We start from the raw sequence: 25855 nt of genomic DNA on the forward strand, positions 1-25855 counted from the left end.
TTCCTCCACATTTTCATGTTTGATGAACTTCTGAAATGTTTGCGTTTCTGTGAAACTCCTGCGCTTTCAGATAACATCTTAAATAATTCAGGGACATAATTCCCAGGAAGGATGAGGGAGCTGGGAAGGGGCTCAGCTGGAGAAAAGGGGGATCAGGGGGGACCTTGTGGCTCTGCACAGCTCCTGCCAGGAGGGGACAGACAGACAGACAGGCTCTGCTCCAGGGAACAGGGACAGGAGGAGAGGGAACAGCCCCAGGTTACACCAGGGGATGTTCGGGTTGGATATTAGGAAAGATTTCCTCTCTGAAGGAGTGGTTAAGCACTGGAGCAGGCTCCTCAGTGAAGTGGTGGAGTCACCATTCCTGAAAGTGCTCAAAAACCAAGTGGATGTGGCACCTGGGGACAATCTGGATGACTGAGCATGGTGGTATTAATTCATAAGTGGACTTGTTAATCTTGGATGTATTTTCCAATTCATTATTTAATTTATTACCATTGTTCCTATTATTTTATTACAACTATTATCATTATTACCATTATCATTATTATAATTTTAACATTATTATAATTATCATCATTTTGCCCCTTGCTGTGCTCAATACGCTGCCACGACCACTTTTCCTTTTCAGCTTAAATTTTCCCTACTCCTAAAGCTCCTGCCCCATCCCCTCGGAGTTTAAGCACTTCACCACAGCAGCTTTAATACAGAATTATTTCCCTGAAATCCTGGGAGTTCGCAGCTGCTGCAGGAGAGGGCAGCAGAGATCAGCGAATGGAGAGGGTTGGAACAGCCTCAGCCAGAGGGACCGGGGTTTTCTTTCCTATTTTCAGTCCTGGAGGATTGGCAGCTCCCAGGCACCACCGAGCAGGAATGATCTCAGATATGGATTTACGCATCAGCTATAAATAGCTACAGGGAAGGAAAGAAGGGCATTGAGAGTGTCCAATTTTTCTATAAAAGCAGGAGCTCAGGTTGTCATTAAACACAAAGTCACACCTCGCTTGAAATCTGCTCTGATTTGGCAAAAAGGAAACGCTTGGCAATGCATTAATAGGTGTGAATAAACTTTATGTTGCACCTAATGCTGGAAAGGTGGGGTTTGCTTCAAAACTTGCTTGTGGTCAAGTCTGGTTCAGTTTATTTTTGTGCTGATGATGCCTCAGGTTTGGCTTTTCTATGTTTCACATTCTGTGCTGCTTTAGTGTGTGGGTCTGAGCTTCACATCAGGGGACGCTGAGCTCTGTGCACAGAGCAGGGAGACAAAACAATTCCTGCTCCAGCTGGGCACCAAGGACAAATGACCCAAATCTCAGCCCAGGAGCACAAACCCCGTGGGCTGGAGAGAGAAAAACAAGCAGGGTGGGAGTGCCTGGGCTGAAGCTGGAATGGGACAATGAACTGCAAGGTGCAAATGGAGCAGAACTGATCAAAGAGAGACCCCCCCCCATTCTGGGCTCCAAGAATCACTGTCATCTTTGGGGAAGTGCCAACATGAGCAGGACTGCAGCAAGGGACAGAGAAAACCTTAATTTTGTGCATCTCAGAAAAGTCTGTAATTGGGAAGAGCAGAGGAACACCAGCAAGAGATTTTTAGATTGCAGCACTTCGTGCACCATGAGTTAGGAACTGTGTGATTCCAGTTTTAACCACCTTGTATTGCTGACATTTGTCCCAAATCCATTTCAAGGTCCAGTTTGTTGCTGCTAATTTTCTTTTTAACCCACTGGTTTCTTACTTATAGGAGGAATTTCCTTTCTGCTGGCAAACCTTCCCCATCCTTTTCCTTTTCCAGTCTCTGGTGGATGAAAACATGTTTTCACAGAGGAATGACTGAACAGTGCAAGGCTCAGCTCCCTCCAGAATCTTCCCTCCTTTTCACATCTCTGCAGGATTTCATCCTTGCCAGCTCCTCTCTCAGTTCCAGGCTGCTTACGTGAGCTTTTGAAGACAGCTCTCCTGTCAGTGTCAGAGGCTTTTATGGCAGTAATTATCTCAGGATGAATACTTTGTTGGGATTAAAGGTTTCAATTCATGCCCTTTCGGGTTTTATTTGGTTTCGTTGGGTTTTTCTTAAAGTTTCTGTGCAGTGCTGTTTAATTTCATCTTCCAAACTTTTAATTATTTAAAGTTTTGCCCTTTTCCCTTTGACTAACATGTTACAGGTTCCCTGTGGGAGTCCAGCTCAGGATTCAGTAATAAAACCAAGTGAAGAGTTAATTGCCTGGGCTCTGTCCCATCCTATTGTCTGCCCTCTGACTTAACAGCTGAAATCCCTAAAATGACAGAGCTGGTGGGAGCAGTGGCATTCACATGAGGTGAATAATCTCCAAGAGAGCTTTTCAAATTCACTGGGAGGCATCTTCAGGATGTAACTGAGCAGGGCTTTTTCTGAAGCCAATTGTGCACCAGCTGAGGGTCTGCCCAAAGATCCCTTGTGCACCACGCCTTCCCTAAACTCATTCAAGTTATTCAAAGAGAATCAGATGACAGTGAATCTACAAAAAATTAAGAAAAAAAAACCAGCAAAGTGAAGTCATATTTGTTTTGAAAGTTTGTAGAAAAGGGTTGGATTCTTTTCTGCAATGTTGGCAGGCTCTGATTCAGCTCTGGCAGTAATTATTCAGAGGAGAGATGGATTCTGTATGAGAGAGAAAATACACATAATTCCCAGGGAGTCTTGCCAGTCTGTGCAATTATACTGATTTCTGACATCTCTGGACAGTGGGAGAGGATGAAAATGAGGTTCATGTTTGACACACATGAATTTCTGGGGTGGAAAAGCCAGCCTGTCTCCCAAGGTGCCACATAATCCCACGTCTGCCCCTCTGGTTCTGGTCAGGCAGGGACTCAGCTCTCAGACGCCCTCGCCAGATTCGGAATCTCATTTAAAATCACAATTTCTGCTAAAAACCCGTGTGCTGCCTCTCCAGATGGAGCTGGCTTGGTTTCAGCCTGTGGCCATCCATCCTGAGGTGGAGCTGAGGATTTTTCTGCTGCCCAAAGCAGCTCTGGCCCCTGGGCAGGGTGATCCCAGCAGCATCTTCCACTTCTGGGGCACCCAGCTCCCAAATTTCTGCTCCCACCTGGTGTCACACAGTGGATGTCCCCCTGCCCCTTTCTCTGCCATCCCCCTGCTTACACATTTAATCTCTGCCCACTGTTCTGGTTCTGATCCTTCCAGTGTTGTCAGGCTCAGCTGTGGCTAAAAAATACACAAAATTCACCAAAGTTTGGTGGCATATAAGCAGCAGAATGATTTTTTTTTTTTTTTTTTTGTAAAAACTTTCGAATATATGGATCAGTGGGGCCTGGGGAGTTGTTTGGTGCATATGGTTTTGAATCAGGGTCAGATTTGCTGTTCAGGGATTATAAATCCCTCTCAAGCCTTTGGGACTTCTGATTAAATGCAGACAGTTAAATTCTGTTCATCATCACCAATTCAGGCATGCACAAATGCACAACAGGTTAGTGACAGTTATTCTAATACTAATTAAATGCAAAAAGTGCATTTAGTAAAACACCTAGTTCTATACTGGACCTGCTTTCCTTTATTAAGTTCCATTTTTCTCTGTTTGTGGAATTGTATTCATACCAAAAAAATTGAGTAGAACATACTACAGTGGGATGATCTTTATAGAACTGAGTCTATTGGGGATTGTTGCTCCTTGTAATTTTCCTCTGGTAGTGTTTGAGCCCAAATTTAAAATCCAGATTGTTCCAAGCCTGATCCAGCCTGGCCTTGGGCACTGCAGGGATCCAGGGGCAGCCACAGCTTCTCTGGGCACCCTGTGCGAGGGCCTCAGCACCCACACAGGGAAGGATTTTTTCCTAATATCTCATCTAAACCTTTCAGTTTGAAGCCATTTCCTCTTGTTCTGTCCCTACACAGAAATCCCTCTCCATCTTTCCTTTAGTATCTGATTCCAAGCAGAGACCTTGCAGCTAAAGCTGTTGTGTGTCTGATGAGGAGGTCAGGGCCAAGTCAGCAGCCTGGAGCTCCCTGTGAGCCCCTGGCCATGGTGACCACTGCCCACCCTGCTGTTAAATCTCTGAGCAGGGTTTGCTTTGCCGTTGCTCCACCACTTTTGTTTCCTCCAAGCTCTTGCAGGATTGATTCCTCTTGTCTCATCACTCCCAGCCCAGCCTCGGGGCTCTGTGCTGGGGCCAGCTCTGGTCAATGTTTTTATTGATGATATGAATGAGGGGGTTGAGCCTTTCATCAGTAAATCTGCAGATGACTGGGAGCTGTGCCCATCTGTTGGGAGCCAGGAGAAGGGAGACCTGGAAGGGTTGGATGGATGGGCAGAGTCTAACAGGATGAAGTTTAATAAGTCCAAGTGCCCATTCCTGCATTTTGGCCGCAATAACCCCTGCAGCGCTCTGGGCTGGGGATGGTGTGGGTGAACAATGCCCAGGCACAAGGGGACCTGGGGGCACTGATGGACAGACAGATGGACAGGAGCCAGCAGTGCCCTGGGGCCAAGGAGGCCAAAGGCTGCTGGCCTGGAGCAGGAATGGAGAGGCCAGAGGAGCAGGGAGGTCACTCTGCCCTGCCCTGGGCACTGTGAGGGCACACCCTGAGTGCTGTGCCCAGCTCTGGGCCCTCAGCTTGGGCAGGACCTTGGGACACTGAGCACACCCAGAGGGGCTGGAACACAAACCCTGAGAGGAACCCTGGGGGAGCTGGAGGGGCTCAGCCTGGAGAAAAGGAGACTCAGGGCTGCCCCCATCACTCTCACAGCTCCTGAAAGGTGCCTGTGCTCAGCTAGGGCTGGGCTCTGTCTGCAGCAGCACTGACACAACCAGAGCACACAGCCCCAAGGGAAATACAGGCTGGATAGCAGGGAAAAGATTTTCACAGAAAGGGTGAGAAAGTTCTGGAATGGAGTCCCCATGCATGGGTGTGTTTAACAAAGCTTGGATGTGGCACTGGGTGCCAGGGTCTGGCTGGGGTGTTGGGGCTGGGTTGGACTCAATGATCTTGAAGGTCTCTTCCAGCCTGGTCGTTCTGTGATTCTGAATCCCTCCTGACTCCCAGAGCCTCTCTGTAGCTGGGCTGGTGACTCAGCCTGGAGCCCTGCTGCCTCCCAGGAGACCTTTGCAGGGCCAGGCCGAGCTCCTGAGCAGGGCAAGCAGATCCCAGCCCTGGGCCAGCAGGTGAGGCTGGCAGCACAAGGCCTTGGCCAATCCCTCTCTCATCATCCCAGAAAAGCTCCCTCTGAAGTGGCTCATTCCCACTCCAGATGGGCTGGAGCCAGAAAGGGAGTGCTGGCTTGGAGGAATCCACGGCGTGCACTTCATAAAAAGAAGCTTTCAAGAGAGGAATGTGTGAGCTAATGCAGTCCCAGGGCAGCAGTAACTCGTGCTCTGACAGGTTCTGTGGCTGAGGCTCGTTGCCTGCCCCTGCTTGTCCATGCTGATTGTCTCCTGCCCAGGGAATGCTCAGCCCTGAGTGGTCAAGAGGTTCAGCACCCCCAGGCTGGCAGGGAATGCTCTCCCCAGGTGTGCAGGCACTGAGGTGGATTGTAATCACATTTATTTAGAACAAGGTCAGCTGGTGTCCAAGCTCCCCTTGCATAATGCAAAAAATAGAAATAGAGCAAAATAAAATAGGTTTCAAATAACAACAACAGGCAAAAGCATCAGAGCATGTTATAATGTCCTTGCCTCTTGAATTAAAAAACTCTAAGGGAGATTTTGGAATCTGTAGCACAGAAGTTTTATTTTTAAAGAAAGCAGGGTACACATTTACTGTGAGCAGCACAGACTGATTGTCCATGGGCAGAAAGCTGAGTGACTGGCATCTCATGGTCTCTTACACTCTAGTTTTATATCTGAAAAATGTATTTCCACAGCCTGTATAAATGACATTTTCTAGTTCATCTAAAGAGACATTGCCTTTCATTTGGCATCCTGGTGTCCCAATGAGCTCAGCCATAACTCCTCCACACAGATCACACATCTGAGCTATTAGAAACTTTTGCTAAGAGGGAAAAAGTGTGCTCCTGAGCTATTGGAAAGTTCAGGGGGTGTAAAATATTTCCTGCTTCAATGAACATTTGGAAATCAAGTGTTTCATTACAATGGTCTGAGCTGGCAGCTCTCACTTTGGGGGGAAAGGGATTGTGACAGTAATGAAATAACAGTGACAGTGTGAGATAGCTGACAGTGTAATTCCCTCTCAAACACAACTTTCAGTTCAGTGTCAGCAGACTTCCTGAACAAAATATTGAGGCACAAATGAAAATATTCCTAAAGAAGGATTAATTTTGGGGGCAGGAGGAGTACAGGGGAGAGAGGGAGGATGATTTCTCAGCACTCCAGGCTGGAAGGGACCCCGGAGAGCTCTTAGAGGGAGCTGTGGGATCACACTGGGCTCTGCAGGGCTCCCTGTGCTCTGCTCTTGGGAGTCTCCAAGGATGGAGCATCACAGCCTGCTCCCCTGGCATTACCAGGGAGAGATTTCTCCTAGGCACTGGGCTCTAGATACTGGAAATCAGGAGAAAATGGGACAGTGGTGGCCTTTGAGACAATTCTCTTTCTGTGAAGCAGCCGGAATGTACAGCTTTGGGTTTTGGGGGCAGAACTCTGTCATTGCCTGCTCTGTTTTGGGGGAGAATTTATCCAGCCTGTCCCAATGGAGCTGATATAGGATATCTCTAGGAGGAGTTTGCTGGCTGGACACCTTTAGGAAGACAGCAGCCAGGAATTCTGGCTGGTGTGCCCCCTCCTGCTTGTCCTCCATGGGGAAACACAGGAATGGTTTCCTATTTGTTTCCTATTCATTGCAAAGATGCAGCCAAGGACAGAAACTGCACTCAGGTTTCAGCTTTAACCCCTGAAAATTGCTGAAGAGCAGCAAAGTGATGGTGTGGAGGAGCAGCCTGAAGAGCTCCAGTGTTTGGCACACGGTCCCAGGATGCTCCACTCTTCACATATTCCAATTTCAGTTTAACCATGTCTGACCAAAGCCAAGAACTCTGAATATTGTATAATCGCATCTCAGGTTGATACCTGTTCAAGCAGGTGTGTATTATTAATGCTGGATTTCTGGAAGCAATTTCAGCTCTGTTGATAAGTCCTCAGGGCTTTCTTTTTTATTTTTCTTTATTTATGCTTCTCTTAGAATATGCTTAACTGATTGTATACAAATATCAGTGTTTATTGGTCTGTGGGAAGGTAGGAATTTTGGGTTTATTTACTTGTTGATGCTGACCTCTTTGGGGGATTTAAAAGTAGTATGTACGTATCCAAAATATGATTAGCTTTTCAGTATCTACTAGTCATTAGGTTAAACTTTATGGCTATTTAATAAATTCCCTGAAGAGAAGGCATTTTTAATATAAATTGTCACAATGTGATGGTTTATTTTAATGTGTTTTTTTCTATGCATAGAACATACTGATTTTAATTGTTGTTTACACAAAATTTCATGCACTTTAACAAAGTCTGTTGAAATATCTAAATATTTACCAGGGTATATAGTTGATAGCTGCATTTATGATTGATTTTTATCTGCAAATTTTGACCTGCTTGGACTGGAGACTGGTGTTTTAAAACCTGTTTCTCATATCCAATGCTATTGTAAATGGAAATGTTTAATTTGAAAGCATTTAAGGGAACAACAGCAGGCTTTAAGACTGTATACTCAACTGAGTGGTCTTTCCCTTCAAAACCCAGTTACTATGAATGAGACTCTCATGACTGGAGGTTGCAAGTCTGGATCCAGAGTAAATACTTGATTTAGTGGGAGAATATTCTGAGTTCTTTGAAATGTTATTCAAGATATCCTAAAGTATATTTATAATTTACTGGAAATATTTGCCGTTCCCAACTTATTTTTCTTTCTCTGTTGGTAGTACTTGATGTATACTCACTCAGGCTTGCAATAACCCAGTGTGTAACAGATATTTTCGGTTTCCTTTGAACGTGTTGAGGTTAAGTAACCAGAGGTGAGAATGTATTCTCTAAAGAAATCCCTGGCCTGTGGCCAAGGAGACTTTGGGGACACTTGTTTGGTGCCCATCACTGTTGGTTCTGAAGTCACAGAATCCCAGAATTTGGATTGGAAGGGACATTAAATCCCACCCAGTGCCACCCCTGCCGTGGCAGGGACAGCTCCCACTGTCCCAGGCTGCTCCCAGCCCCATCCAGGGGCAGCCACAGCTGCTCTGGGTGTCTTTGCCAGGGCCTCACACCCTCTCAGAGATGAAATTTTTTCTTAATATCTAATCTAAACCTACTCCCTTTCAGTTTGAAGCCATTTTCACTTGTCCTTTCTCTCCATCCCTTGTCCAAAGTTCCTCTCCAGCTCTCCTTGGCCACTGGAAGGGGCTCCAAGGTGTCCCCCAAAACATATTAACTCTTGGTGCTTGGTTCCCTAAAAAATGCTTGAGAAGCTCATTCCCTACAAAACCACTTTGGGACACACCACTGAGATTATTCTTTGAAAATTAAATTTCTATCTAAAGGTTGAGATTTTTTGAGAGAGTTGGTCAAGAACCAACACTGCAGTGCTGGGCCCATCCGTGGGTGCAAAGACACGAGCCCAGCCAGCATTTTTGTGTCTCTGCCTGTGATTAATGGATTTGGGATATTTCTGCTCCGGACTGGACTAAACCTGAGCTGACACATATTTCAAGCAGACTTTTCTAAGCAAGGAGCAGCCTGATGTGGGGGAGCAGGCACAGAATCAGGCCCTCCAACTTCATCTACCTCACAGCAGCCTCCAGAGGTTTATTTTATTTGGGCTGTGATGGTGAAAACAAATTCACTGCTCATGCAGGTTGAGATCTTATCAGGCAAACCTTAGTGAAAAGCACATTTTACATTCAAGCTATGAATGTTTGAAAAGAGAGGCTTATAAGGGCATTGATGACAAGGTTTGGCATTGCAGCAGGGTTGGTTAAAATGATCTTGTTTTTAAGGTAAGGATTTGTATTTGGTATTACACAGTAATGCCTTGGAAAAAAAAGAGGGAAAACATTACTTAGGACGAGTCATAAAAATGCTTTAAAAATGCTATTAAGATTTAAGGCATAATGCAGATCCTATAAATCTGCTCTGCATTCTTTCACTAGGAATGACTGACTTTTATGAAAACTAGGGGCTGTAAATCAAGAACCTAAATAAGGGGGGATTTTGACATGTAAATATAGATTATACATTAGCTGAGCCCAGACTTGACTGCCTCCTGCTTCCAGGGGGGCCACACAAAGCAGGCATTTATTCTCCTGAGCAACACTTGCACCTTGTAAAAGCTGCTAGGCTAAAATATAGTTTATCATTCCTCTGGGGAGAACCTTTTTTTTTTCCTAGTGATTTGGGAAGGGGATTTGCTTGCTGTTTCACTCAGGCCTGACTTTCTGCCTCCCTGTTCACTCATTTCTTGTTTAGGGCTCTGCGTGTGTGTGTGTTTGAGGAGATGGCAGTGCTCCTGAAAGCAGTCCTGGGCTCTCTGAACACAGATGTTCTATGGAAAGTTAATCCCAGCTGGAAGGATAAACCCAACTGGAACATTAAACTCAGGTTAATCCCAGCTGGAAGGTTAATCCCAGCTGGAAGGGTAATCCCAACTGGAAAGATAAACCCATCTAGAAGCTTAAACCAAACTGAAAGATAAACTCAGCTAGAAGGATAAACCCAGCTGGAAGCCTAATCCCAGCTGGAAGCCTAAACCCAGCTAGAAGGTTAATCCCCATTGAAAGGCTAAACTCAAATGGAAGGTTAATTCCAGCTAGAATGCTAAACCCAACTGGAAAGATAAACCCATCTAGAAACTTAATCCCAACTGGAAGGTTAAACTCAGCTAGAAGGTTAATCCCAGCTAGAAGGGTAAACCCACGTGGAAAGATAAACCCATCTAGAAGCTCAAACCCAGCTGAAAAGATAACCTTCCAGCTGGGTTTCTCCTTCTAGCTGAGTTTAAACACAATTGGAGATTAATCCCAGCTGGAAGGCTAAACCCAACTGGAAGGTTAAACTCAGCTAGAAGGATAAACCCAGCCAGAAAGGTAAACTCCATGGTGGGTACACACATGCCCTTTTTCAGCCCACACAGATGGGGTTTGCTGTTTCTGAAGCTGTTTTAAGCAGCAGCTTCCACTCTAAACCATCTTTCAAAATGCCAAGAGCCTTCCACCACCTTATCATCTCAAATGCACTTGACCATTTGCATCCCTGGCTTGAGCTCAGTCATTGTCGTGCCTCTCATGGTGCCCAGCCACAGCTCAGCTGTGGGATGGTGCACAGGAAACATTTCCCTGCCCCTGCAGCTCCTTATCAGGGCAGCCCTGGCACAGCAGCCAGCCTGCCTTCACCTTATCTGCCTCAGGCTTCTAGATTTAAATAAGGATTCAAACAAGGGGGCTCTCTGTGGCTGAGCTAGCATCAAGCATAGCTTGACTGGAAGCCTGGCTTTTAGAGAAAGGGCATCTATCACTTTTATGTGGCATTTCAAAGCAGAGAGCATTTAATAACACTGAGAGACAAAGGAGGGATTCTGTCTCAATGCACAACCAGCCAGCTAATGATTAACTTCTCTTAATACTTAATGGGTTTATGTAGAAAAATCCCCCCAGCAAGCCCAGTGCCATGACCTGGCTCAGAGTGAAGAAGGTGTAGGCTGAAAGAGAGTTAGTTTAGATGGGATGTTGGGAACAAATTCTTCCCTGTCAGAGTGGGCAGGCCCTGGCACAGGTGCCCAGAGCAGCTGTGGCTGCCCCTGGATCCCTGGCAGTGCCCAAGGCCAGGCTGGACAGGGCTGGGAGCAGCCTGGGACAGTGGGAGGTGTCCCTGCACGTGGCATGGGACTGGATGGGATTTAAGGTCCCTTTCATCCCAAAACCAATCTGTGTTTGAGAGAAGGACCTGCTGAAGGACCTGTTCCCCCTTCTGATTAAGAGAGAGAGGGAAAAAACAAACTCCTCATCCTCCTCCTCCAGTGGAAAAATGCCTTCATATCTCCAGTTTCCTTTTATGAGAGCACAATGCAAATGAGGCAGAAAAAGGCATTTTGACTTGCCAGTGCATTTCCAGAGAGTTGGACCCCTAATCTGATTTCTCATGAGGATGGTTGTTACATGTATTCTCAAAAATAGTTATTTATAAGTGAACTAGTTGTGAGAAAAAGGTTGTTTGGATTTTTTGGTTTGGTTTTGGTTTTTGTTTTGATTTTTTTTTTGTGGTTTTTATTGTCTTGTTTTGGGAGGTTTTTTTCGTGGTTTTGTGTGGGGTTTTGTTGGTTTTTTGGGTTTTTTGGGGTTTTTTGTTTGGTTTTTTTTGCTTGTTTGCTTTTTATTTGGTTTTTGTTTGTTTTGTTTGGGGGGTTTTTTGTTGGGTTTTTTTTGGGGTTTTTTTTGGGTTTTTTTGTGAACTGTGAGTAACTCTGAACTCTGTATGTGTAGAATGGAAATCTCTGTGTGCCCCTGGACAGAGGTCCCTGGGTGTTTCCCTGGGCACCTTCTGAGATCAGTTTGCATCTCAGGAGCATTGCCTGGCTCACCCAAAGGCACTTTGGCCTCACTTTTCCTGGGCCGCAGTCCCAGCAAGGTGCAGCCCCTGAAGCTGCAGCTCCTCCTTTCATTCTGGCCTGAAGCTCTTCAGAGGTGTGTGAACTCCTGTGAACCCAGGCTGCACTCAGGATATGGGGCTCTGGTTATTAAACACTTTTTCAATGTCTGCAGCAGCTTTCACCCAAGGACACTGCAGTGCACTCACGATTAACTGCTCACTCCACACTCTGTCCCTGTGGGAAACACCTGGGAAAGCCATGGCAGCTCTGAACACCCTTCCCCAACAATGGTAGAGGGGGAACTGCTCTGAAATCTCATTTAAAAGTGCAGAGCACTTTCCATGAGCACTTTCCAGCTCTGCCCTTTGAATGGCCCTTGTCTGTAGCATGATTTAAAGCAAACACAGATGCCATGCCATATAAACACAACACCACAGCCCTGCTTGGTGCCCATGCAGTGAGATGAGGGCAGTGACAGCTTTAGGGTATTGCTGTATGATTTGGAAACCTGCTTTCCAGCATTTCCCTTCCCATTACAGGAATTTGGAGGGGAAGATCAAACCAGTTCTGTTTCTCTGTTTCATACATATTTTTGTTGTTTTATTAGACTTACTGTACTTGAAAGAAGATGGTTTCTCCTGCAGAAACAAAAATTAGGAGGAAGCTCTGCCCCAGTGTCAGGGTCACAGTGGCCAGGCAGGTGACGTGGATAACCCAATGTTCAATTGCTTCCACTGAACTGAGAGCCAGCAGAGGGTACAGAGCCTGCCTGAGCTCCCTTGCCTTGTTTTAGGGACCTCCTGCAACACAGGGAAATCTTTGCCAACCTTTTGAACACTTTTGTGTCAGTCTCCTTTCCATACAGGTGGTGTTTAGAGGGGAATTTGGTTAATTTTTTTTTTCCAGTTGCATCTGTCCTACAGCCTCCAAACTCCAGGTGAGTTTGTTGTCTGTGCAACTGGATTTTGCCTTTGCGTGTATTTGAAAGCAACTGTCAACACCAATCCTGAAGTCTTCTACCTCCTTTCAGCCTTTCAGACACAGCTAAGCCTCAAACCACAGAGCTGCCCTGCCAGCGTTGCTGCATGGCTGGGGTTTTACAGCCAGATCAGCCCTAGGTGTGACTGACAATCCATAAAACCCCAGAAGCTGGGGGTGGAAGGGGCTGTGAGGTCAGCAACTCCATTTCCCTGCCACAGGTGTGTCAGAAGTTCCGTGCCAGGGGTGGGTGCCATAAATCACTGATTTTCTGAGCCTAAGACTGAGCCCTGCTGGTTCTGAGCACCAGCAGCACCTCAGAGCAGTGGGAATCCAGGCTGGACTGGGACATGATGGTTGGAAGGTGATCTCCTGTGATCACCCAAGTGATCAGCATGGGATGAGCTGGGCTGCTCACACAGGGCAGGGCTTCCATTGTTGGGGAGATTGAGACGCTGCTGAACCTGCTTGCTGTGATAACTTCATCTGCCTGTGCTTAAATCAGGGAGGATTTTTTGTTCATTCACAGTTATGTGTGTTCTTCCCCTCCTTGAAGTTCAGCACTGTGCAAATCACTAGAGGCTTTTATTACATCATAATAATATATCATATATTATATGTATATAATATATAATAATATAATATATAATTTAATATATAATAATATAATATATAAATAATATATAATAATACATAATATATATAATATATAGTATGTCTCATATAGTATATATAATATATCATAATATATCATATCATAGATATCATACGATATCTATGGTAGATATCATAACATTTTTCTTCTGTTTGTAGAATAAGGGTTATTAGAGTATTTTTTGTCTTTTTTTTTTAAGCAAAACCGAAATTCTTTTGCTTTTTACTCTTCATATATCTGACACAAAGAAAACAGAATTAAAGCAAATAGTAACTCAACTTTTACCGCAACATGAAATCCTGTTTGCACTCTGCACATCAGCTGTTGACATTAACTGGCAGATATGCCACTTCCATGCCACTTCATTCTTGGGACATGAGATCAGTCTGACTCTGTGCAAATAAACACTAAAGCAAACATGCTCATTAAAGTGCTCAGCTCATAAAGGCCCAGTGCTCAGCAATCTGGGCAGCTGCTGCCACCCCACCGAGGCTGGCTCAGCTCTGCAAGCTGTGTTTCTGCAGGTAACCAGCCTGCCCCCATTCCTGTTTAGAGTTACAGGACTCAGTTCCCCCCAGCACTGTTTGGAATGATCCCTTTTCTCCATTCTGCAAGTGTCAGTTCTTTATTTCTCAGCTGTTTCCATGTCGTGATAACCTGGCACTTCCTTGGCTTGTTGTGTTCCAAAGCTGGAGACTTGTTTTGGAGAGTTGTTTCCTTCTCTTTTAGAGCTTCCCCAAGCCCAGAAATTATCCCACAGCAATGTCCAGCCCCCTCTGTGCCTTCTCTTCCTCCACAGAATCTTTTATAGAAGTTAAATGTGGCACAGGCTGCTCTTGTCTGGTGCTCAGAAGATGCTGGGACATAAGAAGCAGGGCACAGGAAATATGAATAAAAAGGAGAGGGAAATCCTCCTCCCAATAGTTATAATTAAGCTAAATAGAGAGTCCTGAGTTGAAAGGTAGAGAAATTAATTTTGTTTCAGGTGGAACTCCTTTTGGAGGGAAGTGTTGAAATGAGAGAGCTTTGGCCTTAAGAAAGTTTTTATGCTCAACTAAGTGGTAGCTGAAAAATTGCTTTAAATAATTTCAGTTAAACTGGTGAGCAGGGAAATCAATTTCCTTTCAAAACGATGTGGTGGAAAGGCAAAGCCTTGGGTTACAGCTCAGACAAAAAAGAAAAAGGGAGTGCTTTCTATTTAATTCCCTGTGCCTGTCATAGTTCTGCAGACATCTTTGAGATTTACAGGGCAGATGCGCAGGTTTGAAGTGCCAGCTCACCTTGCCTGACCTCCCACACAAGGCAGGTCTGGGAGTCTGACCCTGTAATTTCTGCATCAGGCACCTCTGTGTGTCTGAGCCTGAGATATCCATCAGCTCCTGGCTGGGGGCTGCAGCAGAGGAAATCCAGCACATCCTTAGGTAGCTGGGTTTAAATCACTGAGATAAGCCTGCACTTCTAAGGCTTTCCCTGAAGACAAGACAGCAGCAAGAATTTGAAGAGGAGGGCAGAGTTTGTGGGAGGGTGAGAGGCTGCAGGTCCTGCCAGTGTTTTCCTGAAGCTGGGAAATGGGAAAAATGCAAAGTGTTGCTCTAATTCCAATTAAACAAAAGTGCAACATCATTCTGCAGAGGATTTAGTGGGAAATGTATTCAGGAAGTTAAAGGGCTTTGAAAGACCAGTGGGCTTGTGTTTATTAATTATTTGGTTTTCAATGATGACATTATTTATCAGGCAGTAATGCTGTAGAGAACAAATTTAAGCCACTCTGGGAAAAGGGAATGGATTCTATCTCTGAAAGCAATTCTATTTGGTCTTGTGCAGGGGCTGCTCTCATGCTCTCCTGGTTTAGGAGACTGGAAAATGGCAGATTTGTGCTCATTATGCGACAGACAAGCAGAGAAGCTATTTAAAATGTTGTCTAAATTCTTTCAGGTTTATACTGTCTGAGTACAGGTCATCTTCTTCTATCCCAACTGTTTCAAAAACTTATTTTGAAAGCATTTCACTTGTGAGTTTAGCATTTGAGAGCCAAGTCTGGTGTCTTTACCAAAGTAAAGACAATCAGTGAAATTCAAGCCAAATTTAAAAAGAACAAAGTTGTCTGAGGTGACATTATGTGGAATAAATTTATTTCAAGCTAACAACTTCCAAATGATGTTACTCTCTAGTAGTGATAAACACAAACCCACATTTCAGTTTTGTTGCTCTTTATATCTATATAACCATAGTCAGAGTTTCTCAGGCCTGAACATGAAGTTCCATCTGGAATACTTACATTAGTATTAGAAAATCTAGTTTCTTTATTGTTTAAGTAACATCGTTTTTACCAAAATTTGATCTGTATGTTTTTATATAAATATTTTGATATATTGAAGAAGTTTCTTGTATTTCCCCCCTCTTGTGTACTATATTTTTACTGCAAATCTCTAATGATCCTACATTTTTGCTTCATTCCTTTTTCATCTCATTCCAGTAATTCCTAATGATTCTACATTTTTGCTGAATTCCTTTTCCATCTCCCACTTTCTTCAGTACAGATCTCCTGTTCCTCGCTCAACACTTCTCCCTTCCCATGCAGAATTTCATTAACAGGGATGCAAAACAAAATAGAATGTGCTGGCTTTATTTAAGGGCAATTATTTCAAATATAGTTGACCTGTACTTTGTGGGTGAAAATACATATTTCAGACTTATAAATAAGAGGCTAGTACAGTGTATCTTATCATTAAAACACCTACAATGCCTGAGGTAAAAAGAAATGAAATGTAAGAAAGATGAAAGCTGTCTGAGTACCTGTGGTATGAAGACCAAGGTATTCAGGGAGAAAAGATGAAAAAGAGAGAATGGAAAATAATGTTATTCATTAATAGTAGTTCATTAATAGTTGTTCATTAATCTATAAACATGCATTCTTGTTTTTGGAGGGGGTGGAATTTATTAAGAAAAATTAAGCAGGATACCATCTGAGGAGACGCAAAATACTAAACTACATACGAATTTTGTCTTTCAAATGAATAATGTAATTAAGGGAATATATTTAGACAGCAGCCTAATATCAGGACTGTGGACCAGACTCATCAGTCTGTAGCTGCCTTGACCAACCCATTCTGACTGGAAGGATTTTGTCTGCTTAGAGCTGCTCTTCTGAAACTTCAATTGCCACCAGTACAATACTGGGAATCATAAAAATCCAGGGAACTTAGGGCTCCTGTGCATAACACATCAGTGCATTAAAAGTGCTCATTCTGAGATCCCAATGCTGCTTAAAATTAACCCAACTGGAAGGGAATTACACAGAATTTCTGCACAGAATAGCAGGAACCTGCTCTACAGAGCGTTTGGCTACAAAGATGCTCACTTCAAGGTATCTATTGTACCAAAAATATAAAGATTTTTTTTTTCTAGCAAGCAAGCAGGGAAGAAAATGTGCAGGTTGCTGTGCTATGGAAACTGCAGACAACTGCTGGAGGTCAGGAGCACCCTGGTACCTCTGCAGTTTCTGGTGCTGCCTCCAGTGCAAAACTTTTCCCTGATAAAGAGATTTTCAAGCTTCACAGAAGAGTTTGGGCTTATTGCATGAGCCACTAGCTATTTAAAAGTCGGGATCCTCTGCCAAACTGATTGCCTGGTTCAGGCAAAGAGGCAGCCCCAGGTAGCAGCTCTCCCCTCCCGTTTGTGGCTGGGCTCTGGTGGGCTCTCAAGTCCTCCTTAATCTCTCTCCACGCAGCAGAAGCACAGGACCTACCATGTTGTCAGGCAGAGAGTTGGAAATATGAAGTAAAATGTTTATTTTCCAAAAGCAATTAGGTGTGAGTGAGGCCCTGTCTGGTTTGGGCTCTGCTTCTAAAGGCACGGGCTCCAATTTGGCAAGTGCTGGCCCAGCCAGTGCATGATGTTATTTAAAAGTGAAATCCAGAGTTTGGAAAGCAGCATCCAAATAACTCCCAGTGGTGTCTAAACCATATCTTGAAGGAAAAAAATGAAGAAAAAAATTTTATCCTATAATAAAATGAATCAATATTAAATTAAAATTCATTTTAATTAAAGTAGATTAGCATTGTCTAATATAATCCTCTGACTTCCAGAATACTTGGAAAGTCCAACTTAGCTATTTGATCAATAAAAATTGAGAAGAAAATTGTGTACAGACTCCATCTACATTAGCCTGGAAGGTTTTGGGTCTGTTTTCCTATGCCCTCCTTCCATTGCTTCTTTTATTTTGACTGCTTCATGGGGTATTGGTAATTATTACAGAAGCAAAATGAAAATAAATCACAGCTTTTCCAAAAGGTTATAGGAAGTATAGACTCATAGCCTAGGAAACCTCCCCAAATTCACATCAACTACACAGCCTGTGACCACAGAAGTGTTTTAGGAAATTTGCTTTCATTTCTCTTAATTTTAGGTATCATGAGGTGCTTAATAAGATGTGTAATGCCACGGTGACCTGCCCCTGCTTTCCCAGTGCAGTTAGCTGAGACAGGCTGGGGTTTGTGCAGTTGTGTGCTGGGAGGCTGAGGGGATGCAGGTGGGAGAGCAGCCAGTGCCAACCATCACAGCAGAGCTCCTGGAGAGGGGGGTCCATGTGAAAAACGTGACCACATCCCTGGGTCACCTTTCCTCGCTGTGCCTCCTGCTCTGGAGGGGAGCCTCACTGTTCAAAGGCTCACATTGTACCCACAGCCTTCCTAAACACCATAAAACACCCTCTGCCTCCGTGTGGGTGGGCAGTTAAAGCAAAGGCAAACACCCAGCAGTGCCAGGTTGTGTTTTTTGAAGCAGTGGGCAAGATGTGCTTCCAAAGGAGTGACCACAAAGATGTGGGAAACACCTGCAAGGCTTTGTTGCATGACACCCAGCAGGAGTCCAAAGCCCACCTGCTTCTGCAGTTCTCTGCAAAGCTGTTGCAACAGCATCTGTAAGGCAGGAAAGAAATGCCCCTATTTATTTATTGGTGATGTTTTGTTCATGCAAATGAGATGGGCACACACCAGTAATTGTAGTGTGAGGGAAAATCACTTCCCCATCATCACTGGGCAGCACAAGCAGTAGGAAAAGGGCCTAAGGTGGTGGCTGTGCCCTCCAGAGCAGCCAGGACGGCACACCTGCACCCAGGGGTGTGACACAGTCCTGGAGTGTACCTGGGGTGCTCCAAGACCTCTGTTTCAAGATTGACTTGCTAAGGACCCTGCAGGTCCAGCTGTGATTCATACAAATCAAGCTGGCATCACATTTTTGTCTGGTTTCATTTGATGTCTTGAAAAGTATCACCTCGAGTGGGGAGGAAACAAACGTGTTCCATAGGAACCAGTAACTTTATAGAACAAGAACATAACCATTCCTAGATTAAGGCCAGAAGGGAATATTTGCCTTCCTATGTAACCCAGGGCAGGCTGCATTATTCCACAAAAGGATATGTTTTAGAAAGACATCCGCTTTTGTTTAAAAACTTTTAGTGATGGGGAAACCATGCATGAGAAGTTCATAGAGTGACTGACTGCTACCGAGGAAAAGTCATCACCCATTTTCCACTTTGAATTTATGTGGCTTCAGCTTCCAGTCTTTCAGCCTGTCTTTGTTTAATATGCTTTATTTTAAAAATCCTCTAGTATCATTTTTTTTTCCACATTTCACTCTGTATTGGGGTCAAAATAGTGGCAGGTCACCTTTGGAAGTGTAAATAGATCCAGCTTCTACAGTTATTCAAAATTTTCTAGAGGTCATATTATTCTTTCATCTGTGTTTTGGCTTTCCTCCAGTGTTTCAGTAACAGGAGTAATACACACATTTCTTCCAGATTAGGTCTTTTAATTTCTTATTCCCTCTACATTTCTTTATAAACTTGCTGCTGGGTTGTAGCATGGTTGACACCTTCGCAGCTGATGAGCTGCCATGAGGAGCAGCACATTTGGCGAGGCAGGGGAGCTTCTGCTGCAGCCCAAGGATTTGGGAGAAATTAAAGGAAAACAGCCCCTTCTCCCTGGGTGTCCTGAGCCTCATGAACACAGCCAAGAGCACAGTAAATTAGAATAAATAGCCTCACACTCAGGGAGCTCTGTGCCCACAAAGGGGGTTCAGAGCTAGGAGAAGGTTTGATTTTATTCATCTACATCTGTAACAGCTTAGGAAAATGCCATGGTTATGTACAGTGCTGGCTGTTAATGTCACTGCATCCCCATAAAACCCATCCTAGCAGTGCTCTGGGGTCCAGCTAGGAGCTGGGGAGGTCTCAGACCACAGAGGGTGTTGGTTTGGTCAGGAGGCTTTCCCTGGGCTCTGCCTGCACCTATTTAAGCCATATTTTACCTGGCTTCTCTTTCCTCCTGATCTGAGCAAACTGGAGGCTGTGTAGCCAAGATTGGTGTGGGAGTAATTCTGAGGGAAAAAAAAACTGCAGAGAATCTGGGGTAGGTGTGGTGTTGGATCATATCTGCCCACAAACACACTGTGTAGTCATGGCCCCCAATAAATTTCCTGGGATATACAAAGATCCATCCCTGCCCTGAGCTGGCTGACCTGAATCTTTATAGACTTAAACAAACACCTGGTGGAAAAGAGTAGGAAATATCTGTAGGATCTTTGAGTGCAATCAGTCCCCCAGCACTGCCAAGGCCACCACAAAACCATGTGCCCAAGGGCCATATCTACATGGCTTTTAAATCCCTCCACAGGTGGTGATTCCAGCAGTGCCAGGGCTGGGCAGCTCTTCCCATGAAGAAATTTTTTCTAATATCAAATCTAAATCTCCCCTGGCACAATCAAGAGACATTTTAACCTGTTCCCTGTACCTACTTAGATCTATTTCTTTTGGTCTTTAAATAACCCACTGGTGCTCTTTGGGGGTTTTGTTCAGCCCTGTAGAAGTGGAAGGTAAATTGGGTTCTGGCTCTTGTACTGTGAGTAGACACTTTTCAACATTCTCTTTAGAAGATCTTTTCAGAAAGCATGACCCAGAAAATGTCAGGCTTTACCATTATTTTGCTCTCAGTGAAAATCAGGAGCAAGACCATCCTTTCAGCACTGAATTGGATAAACTGGATTGAATTATAATTGCAGGGTAATTAATAAGCTATCACAAGATGCAATTTTTACAAGTTTGCTTTTCACAGAACACTGAGCACGTCATTGAGCTTCTACTGATTTTTCTCTGTTTTCTCAGGAAAAAAAAAATCTCCCTTTATTTTAATAATGTCAAAAATCCAAAATTGAAAAGCCTAAAGAGATGATCTGAAGCTGAGGAGACATTCACAAACCCTGGGACTTTCATAGGTTTAAAAAATAGATCAAATGTTTACTCATTTGAAGTTTTCTTTTATTTGAGAAAATGGCTTTTGTAGGTGTATATTGATATTTCATTGTAAGAAAGAAAAGGCAGGGTTAATGTCTGTCTCCCATTCTGGGACATGGGTTCAGGTCACTTTTTGTGATGTGCTCAAATATTTTCAGGGTCCTACAGGAGTCAGAGGATTTCTCTTCTCAGGGTTGGCTCTCTCAGGTGGCCTCTCCCCTTCTGTTGTGCTGCAGAAAGATGTGCAGAGCTGTGTGTCTGCATCCTGCAAAACATGGAATTGTTGGAATTCTCAGTCCAAGGGCTAATCTTTCAGCTGGCAAAGGCAAATTAAATGCCCCAGCAGTAATGGGAAAAAACAGAGCAAAAACAGTAGAAGGTCAATTTTTCTTGTCCTGCTGCTGCTCCTGGGATGATGTGACCATGGGCAATGCTCCAGCTGGTGCTGTACACTACAGCAAAGGCAAATCAGAAAAGGACAATAACTCTAAAAGTATAATAAAAAATAAGTAAGGCTGCCTGGAGCTAAGTTACTTTACTCTGGAGCTAAGAACTTTAAACTAGGCCTCAGGGCCTTTACTAGCTAACACAGTTTCTTAAGGCACTTAAAATGTATTTCTACTTGCTTAAAACTTAAACCTACACTTCTATTTCACATCTATGTGGCTTAATGTATCTTAATTTCTCTAAAAGCTTTAATTCAACCCCTGCATTCGTCTCTCTGAGGAACTGAACGAGGCTTGCATTCCAACATGTCCCCCCTCCTCTTAGAACCATGTGGATTAAACAATTCCTTTGTCTTTTTAGACTCTGCAAATTGTTCTCAAGGAGTGACATGATAAAGATCTGCCCTGCCAGGGAGGAGAAAATGTTTCAGGGGATGTGCTGGGGAAATCTGCTTTGCTGAAGGAGCAATACAGAAAGTTGTACAAAAAGGAGCAAAACCAAAGTTGTATTATCACAATCCTCAGAGTTGCTCTCATGCTTTCTTGGTTTAGGAGTCTGGAAAATGGCAGATTTGTGCTCATTGTGTGACAGACAAGCAGACAAGCTATTTAAAATGTTGTCTAAATTCCTTCAGTCTGACAGGTAAGGGATTGCTCTGTTTGGATTAATGGGTCCTTACTACAGGATGTCCCTGCAGGCTCAGGTTTTGTTCCTTTCCTCCTGGCAAGCTGGAGCATGATCCAGGTATGCAAGTGCCAAAAGCATCATTTCCATCTTCCCCCAAACTGCTGGAATGCCAAACAAACAAAACCCAGCAGTCAAATCCTGTCCTGCTGGCACTAGAACAGTGGGCTTGGGGAAGAAAAGGTCACTTCTACCTTTTTGCACAGAAACTGGGGGGTTTGTTATGTTAAACTGATAATGTTTGTTATCAAATGTGTGACAGGATCCTGATTAGAAACGGAACAATTTAAAAAAAAATACAGAGCATGACAGCAACAGTGATGCAAAATAGCCAGCTAACTTCACATGGCTTCTGAATGCTGCTGGTGAAGGTTGGTGCTGCCTGGGCTCACTGGGAGCCCTGTGTGGGCACCACTTGCCCCTTCCCCAGCAGCAATTCTCGTCTTTCCCAGGCCAAGAGCAACCCAGGGTGTGCTGAGCTAATGCCAGCACTGTTTCTCTTTTGTGGATCAAATAGCAGGAATTGAAATGAGCCTTCCTCAAATTCTCTCCCAGGATCTCCTCCAGGCAAAACTTTGAGGTTTGCATAACTCTGAAAAGTAATCTGACTTGACTTTGGCAGTGAAAATGAAGCCTCTTATTAGTGCCAAAAAAAGATATATTTCTTTTTAGTAGCATTTTTCATTTCTAATATGTCACTTCTGTCTTCCTCCTTTTTTTTGCCTCTTGCTGTGACTTTCCCGTATTTTAAGGATATTTTTACACATACTGTTCCAGGCATGCTGAGACAAGAGTCAGATATGTGCAGAAGTTTATCAGAATGCATGAATTTGGTGTGGTCAAACAAAACATTTCAGTTACTGATCTGAATGTGTTGTTGAAAACTGGAGGATTATATGAATAAATGGAAAAATCAATGTTCCTTTTTTGAAGCACTCCCAGAAGCTTCAATAAAGACAGTCCCAAAGAAAGGGAAAGAAAATAAAATAATATCCTTTGCAATTAATAGGTTAAAATGTGGTTTTAAAACAGTATAACATGCTCCCAGAAGAGAAGTAAAGCAGCTATCATCATTTTTTGATCAAGACAAAGGATTTGTGTGACACTTTTCATTTTCTTATATGAGAAAGTTTAGTTTGGAGCCAGATGCAGCCACAGAGATGTCAAAATGTTGCACCTTCTGCCTTTAGAATATTGTGCTAGTAGAAGGTTTAGTTCAGGACCTACTAGATCTGAAAGTTTCAAGAGACAGCTTTTGCCTCAAAAGTGAATATTTATTAAAAAAGAAATAGATTTAATAAAAGATGTGCAGATGTCTTTGTGATAGAGCTGTGTCTTTGTGGTGGGTACTTTTGAAACAATTGGCTCTAGAAATCTCTGTATGATAATCTCAAATTCCTGGTGCTCTGGTGTGTCTCAAACTATCAGAGACATGCCCTGCCTTTCAGCAATCATTCTGCCCACATTCATGCTGTAATCTTTTTTGGGAGAGGAAAGAGAAAACCATCTAGCTGCACATTATGGATTTAAACCCATAATGGGTTTAAATTCACAGGGGCCAGAGCAAAAGGGGAGCTGCTAGGTCAGGCAGGATCCCATCCATCCCTGGTCAGAGCTCCAACACCCAGAGGAAAATCAGCCAGGCCCAGCTGTAGCCATGATATTTTCTGAAAAATCCCTTTGCCAGGATTTTTTCTCCTGAGAAGCCTCAGAGGAAAAGAAAAACAATGTTATCTGCTGCTGTGGAATGCAACAGGTGCATCTGTGATTGGTCTCATGTGGTTGTTTCTAATTAATGGCCAATCACAGTCAGCTGGCTTGGACTCTCTGAGGGTTCCAAGATTTTGTTATCATTCCATTCCTTTTCTATTGCTTGCTGGCCTTCTGATGAAATCCTTTCTTCTATTCATTTAGTATAGTTTTAATATTATATATATATCATAAAATAATAAATCAACCTTCTGAAACATGGGGCCAAGATTCTCTTCCCTCTTCCTGGGACCCCTGTGAACTGCACCACAGCCCAGGATTAACCAGGCCAGCATCAGCCAGGCCCAGTATTAGCCAGGCCCAGTTTTAGCCAAACCCAGTATCAGCCAGGCCCAGTATCAGCCAGGCCCAACTTTAGCCAGGCCAGCATCAGCCAGGCCCAGCTTTAGTGCCTTTTGTGGGCTCTGGGGTGGTGGAGCACAGCCTGTGGTCCTTGATGTTCCATGGGGTAATGCCCCATGGAGATGGAGTTAATATTAAAGAGAGCAAGAAGGGAACAGAGCCTCTTGAACAAAAGGGACAGCTTGATGTGATTTATTGGGAGGGCTGAATTTCTCATTAATGTGTCATGGAGAAAAAGGGTTTTAGAGAACCAGAAGTTTTTAGGCTTCCCATGGCCTGGGCTGAGTGTTTGCAGTGGGATGGGCAGGCAGAGGATGCCCTTGTCCTACATTGCATAACCAGCCTGCAGAGAAAAGCACCTTTGCCATTCTGTGTGTCTCCTCAAGCCTTTACACTCTAATCCTCCCCATAAATTAAGAGGCAGTAATCACCTACTGCCTCTCCAAGTTTCCTGCTCCTGTTTGATGTCATTGTGCTTAATTCATCCTTTACACTGGGGTTAAGCCTGGCTTGCTTTTTTTAGTGCTGCCCCTATTTAATCTTCTTAATTTATGTGGCGTGCTGATATTTGTTTAGAGCTCTAAAATAGATATAAATAGTAAAATGGAGACATCCCTGAAACAAAGAGAACTCTGTTTAGAAAGAACTGGAAAGAATCCTCTTTGTCCGCTCAGAGGAGATGACATTCATAAGGAATTGTGTAAGAAAGAAAGGATTCACTTTGTCTTAGGTTGTTTTTTTCAAGAGAAAATGGAACCTAGGAACAGATTTTTGGTATCTTTTTTATTACTATTGCGCAAAAATACAAAGACTAAAACTCCCTACAAATAGATGACATCATCTAGAACACCTCTGTGTTATTAGATTTTTTGTTATTAAAAAGACTATCCCTTCAGAAACAAAAGCTGCATCCTTTATTGACAAGACAGAATCAGGTATCAATCCTAGCTGTCCAATCCATAACACTGACTGAATTAAAGATATTACTTAACAAGAGAATTCTCTAGATTTTCCTGCAATCTTAGGACAGGCAGCTGAATGCCCAGTGTTGTTGGGAGAGATGGAAATGAAAATGGCAGAATACCATCCCTCTACACAGGATCCACAAAGGATAGAAATAAAACTGCCAGAAGTGTGGCTTTTATTTTTTATTACTGCAATAATTACACTGATTTTAGATTGTTGTTCAACTGAGCATTGCTAGTTTGGTGCAGATTTTTTTTCTGTCTTCCTGACTCATAAAGTTCTTACATTTTAGACAGGATCTTAATGAAATTTCTCAGTTGAATGATCTCAACCTTTTTTTTTAATTATTTTTATGTTGTCTCCATCTCACAAGTGTCCTTTTCAATATTAATTTACCAAAGCTGCTTATGTAAGTTCATTAGGCCTTCGACTGGTTTTATATATAACTTTGTACAACAATATCTGTAGAATACATAAATGGGACCTTATTACTCTGCATAAATTTGTGTCTTTCAAATACAGTGTTTCTCATAGAGCCCAAAGCCCCTAATGCTCTGGTTAAGGGGGGGTTATTTGGTTTTGGAGGTTTTGGGGGGGTTTTTTGGTTGTTTTACTGGGGCTTTTTGTTGTTGTTGTTGTTTGGTTGGTTGGGGTTTTTGGTTGTTTTTGTTGTTGGGTTATTTTTTTTGTTTTTGTTTTGTTTTTTTTGTTTGGTTGGGTTTTTTCTGTGATAATTATTTATGGAAAACACCAAGAATTACAGACTTCTATGTTCAAGTCCTGTGCAGCAGAAATGCAATTCTTAGAGATCAGCCAAAAAGGAGAATTATGAAGTCTTCTTGGAGTATTTAGGCGTTTGCTTGATGATGATTTAGTCAGTTGATTACATTTTGTCCAGTGAAGAATAAATAATCTTCAAGGAGCAATGAGAGAAATACATACCCATGGTTTATATCAGTGTATAGTTGGCGGTGTTCTCAGCTTTCTGTATTCCTTTAGTCCAGACTTTGGTTTGGTGACTGAAATTCCTCCCTGTGAGTGTGGCAGGCCCTGGCACAGGGTGCCCAGAGCAGCTGTGGCTGCTCCTGGATCCTTGGAATGTCCAAGGCCAGGTTGGACATTGGGGTTTGGAGCCACCTGGGACAGTGGAAGGTGTCCCTGCCATGGCAGGGGTGGCACTGGGTGGCATTTAAGGTACTTCCCACCC

The sequence above is a fragment of the Zonotrichia albicollis genome, chromosome 7 (assembly GCF_047830755.1).
Source record: "Zonotrichia albicollis isolate bZonAlb1 chromosome 7, bZonAlb1.hap1, whole genome shotgun sequence".
In the NCBI taxonomy this organism is placed as follows: Eukaryota; Metazoa; Chordata; class Aves; order Passeriformes; family Passerellidae; genus Zonotrichia; species Zonotrichia albicollis.